At 39.4% G+C, this 5000-nt stretch overlaps 1 long non-coding RNA gene across 1 annotated transcript in view; it reads right to left on the bottom strand.

The window, feature by feature from the left end:
- Positions 1 to 5000, bottom strand: part of LOC149972915 (uncharacterized) — a 1172247-nt gene that overhangs the window by 75101 nt on the left and 1092146 nt on the right. The gene's annotated exons all lie outside the window — the stretch shown is intronic.

Genomic DNA, 5000 nt, shown 5'->3' with positions numbered 1-5000 from the left:
CCCCTCTCCTATCTTCCCTGCCTAACCACTTTTACCTAATTTAGCACCACCTGGTGCCCTAACCAAAATACAGGGGGTGGTCCGCTCAGGTCTTACCTAGTGTGCCTAGACAGTGAATATACTACGGGTATATGTATGCCCGCGGGCCTCTTGCCTAAGCACTCCCAAGGTGCCTTCCCCTTCTCCCCTGGGAACAAATGAAACAGAATATTAAACAATTTCACAAACAAACTAACAAAGGACATCAAATAAGCTCTATCTGAGCAACTAACTCACAGAACATACAAACTCTCTGCAATGACCTCCTAGAAAATCAACCTCTAGCAAAATCTCTCAGCAATCCCTATCTCCAAATCTCTAACAAATCTCTCTAGCAAAATCTCTGCAATGACCTCCCAGAAAATCTCTCTCTCCTGAACAGAACACTGGCTTTTATATAGCTTCAGAATGAATGTGAGGGGCGCCAGTGTTGAGGATCAGCGTGGCAGACGTGTCTTTGCCTACCCTTACCACATGGGGGTGGCCCGTCAGGAAGTCCAAGATCCAGTTGCAGAGGGAGGTGTTTAGTCCCAGGATCCTTAGCTTAGTCATGAGCTTTGAGGGCACTATGGTGTTGAACGCTGAGCTGTAGTCAATGAACAGCATTCTCATGTAGGTGTTCCTTTTGTCCAGGTGGGAAAGGGCAGTGCGGAGTGTGATTGTGATTGCGTCATCTGTGGATCTGTTGGGGTGGTATGCGGATTGGAGTGGGTCTAGGGTTTCTGGCATGAAGGTGTTGTGAGCCATGACCAGCCTTTCAATGCACTTCATGTCTACCGCATCGATAAGGATGCTGCCTGTAATCCATGGCTTCTGGTTGGGATTTGTACGTACGGTCACTGTGGGGATGACGTCGTCGATACACTAATTGATGAAGCCGATGGCTGAGGTGGTATACTCCTCAATGCCTTTGGATGAACCCCAGAACATTTTCCAGTCTGTGCTAGCAAAACAGTCCTGTCGCGTAATATCTGCATCATCTGACCACTTCCATACTGAGCGAGTCACTGATACTTCCTGCTCTTGTAAGCAAGAATCAGGAGGATAGATTTATGGTCAGATTTGCCGAATGGAGGGCGGGGGAGAGCTTTGTACGTGTCTCTGTGTGTGGAGTAAAGGTGGTCTAGAGTTTTTTTCCTCTCTTTGCATGTGACATGCTTGTAAAAATTTGGTCAAACTGATTTAAGTTTGCCTGCATTAAAGTCCCCGGCCACTAGGGGCACCACTTCTGGATGAGCACTTTCTTCTTTGCTTATGGCCTTATACAGCTCGGCCTTATACAGCCTTATAGAGTTGGTTGAGTGCGGTCTTAGTGCCAGCATCTGTTTGTGGTGGTAAATAGACGGAAACAAATAATATATGTGAGAACTCTCTTGGTAGATAGTGTGGTCCACAGCTTATCATCATAACCTCAGGCGAGCAATACCTTCGAGACATCTTTAATATAAGACATCGTACAGCAGATGTCATTGACAAAAAGATACACACCTCCACCCCATCGTCTTACCGCATGTGGCTTCTCTTTTCTGACGGTGATTGGAAAATCAGCTCTATATTATCCGAGTCGTCGTTCAGCCACGTTTCGGTGAAACATAGGATATTACAATTGTTAATGTCCCGTTGGTAGGATAATCGTAATCGTAGGCTATCCATTTTATTTTCCAACGATTGCATGTTAGTAAGTAGAACGGATGGCAGTAGGAGTTGACTAGCTCAACTACGGACTCTCAGAAGGCAGCCCGATCCTGCGTCTTCTTTTCCTCCATCTTTTCTTCAAGCAAATGACGGGGCCTGTTCCCGGTAGAGCAGCCTATCTTTCTCATCGGACTCGTTAATGGAAAAAGCTTCTTCCAGTTCGTGGTGAGTCATCGCTGTTCTGATGACAAGAAGTTATTTTCGGTCATAAGAGACGGCAGCAGCAACAACATGTTTTCCAAATAAGTAAAAACAAAAAAAAAACGAAGTTACAAACAACGTAAACAAGACGAACAAAATAGCACATTTGGTTAGGAGCATGTAAAACATCCTCTTCGGCGCCATTTTATCACAGATAGAGGTGCATCCAATGATATCTCTACTTTACACTGACGGATTTAGGTGGGAATTGTTTTATTATGTTGTTTAGATTGATTTACATGTTATTAATTCTCATCTAGAACTAAACATGTCATTCATTATCATCTAGACGTAAACATGTTATTAAATCTCATCTAGGCCTAAACATGTTATTAATTCTAATCTAGGCCTGAACATGTTATTAATTCTCACCTAGGCCTAAACATATTATTAATTATCATCTAGGCCTAAACATGTTATTAATTCTCATCTAGGCCTAAACATGTTATTAATTCTCATCTAGGCCTAAACATGTTATTAATTCTCATCTAGGCCTAAACATGTTATTCATTCTCATCCAGGCCTAAACATGTTATTAATTATCATCTAGGCCTAAATATGTTATTAATTATCATCTAGGCCTGAACATGTTATTAATTCTCATCTAGGCCTAAACATGTTATTAATTCTCATCTAGGCCTGAACATGTTATTAATTCTCATCTAGGCCTGAACATGTTATTAATTCTCATCTAGGCCTAAACATGTTATTAATTCACATCTAGGCCTAAACATGTTATTAATTCTCATCTAGGCCTAAACATGTTATTAATAATCATCTAGGCCTAAACATGTTATTAATTCTCATCTAGAACTGAACATGTTATTAATTATCATCTAGAACTGAACATGTTATTAATTCTCATCTAGGCCTAAACATGTTATTCATTCTCATCCAGGCCTAAACATGTTATTAATTATCATCTAGGCCTAAATATGTTATTAATTATCATCTAGGCCTGAACATGTTATTAATTCTCATCTAGGCCTAAACATGTTATTCATTCTCATCTAGGCCTAAACATGTTATTAATTATCATCTAGGCCTAAACATGTTATTAATTATCATCTAGGGATGAACATGTTATTAATTCTCATATAGGCCTGAACATGTTATTAATTCTCATCTAGGCATAAACATGTTATTCATTCTCATCTAGAACTGAACATGTTATTAATTATCATCTAGAACTGAACATGTTATTAATTCTCATCTAGGCCTAAACATGTTATTAATTATCATCTAGGCGTAAACATGTTATTAATTATCATCTAGGCCTGAACATGTTATTAATTATCATCTAGGCCTAAACATGTTATTAATTATCATCTAGGGATGAACATGTTATTAATTCTCATCTAGGCATAAACATGTTATTAATTCTCATCTAGGCCTGAACATGTTATTAATTCTCATATAGGCCTGAACATGTTATTGATTCTCATCTAGGCCTAAACATGTTATTAATTCACATCTAGGCCTAAACATGTTATTAATTCTCATCTAGGCCTAAACATGTCATTAATTATCATCTAGGCCTAAACATGTTATTCATTCTCATCTAGAACTGAACATGTTATTAATTATCATCTAGAACTGAACATGTTATTAATTCTCATCTAGGCCTAAACATGTTATTAATTATCATCTAGGCCTAAACATGTTATTAATTATCATCTAGGCCTGAACATGTTATTAATTCTCATCTAGGCCTAAACATGTTATTAATTCTCATCTAGGCCTAAACATGTTATTAATTATCATCTAGAACTGAACATGTTATTAATTCTCATCTAGGCCTAAACATGTTATTAATTCTCATCTAGGCCTAAACATGTTATTAATTCTCATCTATGCCTGAACATGTTCTCTACCAGACCAAATTAGACCTGATTTACTGACACTAACCAGCCTGGACTGGTTTGTACCGTAGTAAATGTAAATCCGTCACACTCCAGTGCGTATGATATGCTACGTTTCATATGGTATGTATTAACTTGTGGATGTCCATCATCCATGTCTTACAACTTGTTACAAATCTGCAAAAAAGTATGATAGGTTACGAATTCCAATTTGTTGTCACTAACATTAGCTAGGCACTAGGTGGCTAATGCTAATGTTAGCTAAGTGGCTAATGTTAGCTAGGCTAGGGGTTAGGGGTTAAGAGTAGGGGTTAGGGGAGGGGTTAGCTAAGATGCTAAGTAGTTATAAAGTTGCTAATGAACTACATTTGTCCATGATGAGATTCGAACACGCAACCTTAGGTGTTGCTAGACGTTAGTGTTATACGCCAACCCACCGTGACCAACCACCCACCCTTCTGTCTTATGTAACTAAAAATAACATATCATACTATTTCGAGTGTCCCCTTATTTATGTTCACTATGTTATGTCTAGCCTATGAGACCAGGCTGCATTCCTTTCTACATTAGACCAGTCAGTCCTGTTATAAACTAACTCCTTTCTACATTAGACCAGTCAGTCCTGTTATGAACTAACTCCCTTCTACGTTAGACCAGTCAGTCCTGTTATAAACTAACTCCCTTCTACATTAAACCAGTCAGTCCTGTTATAAACTAACTACCCTTCTACATTAAACCAGTCAGTCCTGTTATAAACTAACTCCTTTCTACGTTAGACCAGTCAGTCCTGTTAAACTACCACTCACTCCTTACACAGGGAATGAGAGAAGTATCAAACTCTGGAATCAGTACAATGCTGATGTTCCCAGAGACTGAGGTCAGAGCTAGTCGGCGAGGGTTCTAGAAATTAGATGGCACATTTAAAGCACATTTAAAGGAGAGACAGAAAGATGAAACAGACCTCGATGGTATGATGCCATTCTTGAGGAGTGATCAAATCCATCAAGTTTAGTGGAGTGTGAAATCAATGTTTCTCCATTGGTGGACACTAGAGAGAACGGAGAGAGGTGGTGCTGCTTCTGCCACTCCTCACACATCTCATAGCTGGTTTACCTGGATTAAACCAACTCTGCCCTATTGAGAGAGAGAGACAGAGACAGAGAGACAGAGACAGAGAGAGAGAGAGAGAGAGAGAGAGAGAGA

This window comes from Oncorhynchus mykiss, chromosome 22, assembly GCF_057628025.1.
Source record: "Oncorhynchus mykiss isolate SJ-2025 chromosome 22, ASM5762802v1, whole genome shotgun sequence".
Classification (NCBI taxonomy): Eukaryota; Metazoa; Chordata; class Actinopteri; order Salmoniformes; family Salmonidae; genus Oncorhynchus; species Oncorhynchus mykiss.
The sequence above is the reverse complement of the archived record's forward strand: the minus strand, read 5'-3'. Positions and strand labels throughout refer to the sequence as shown.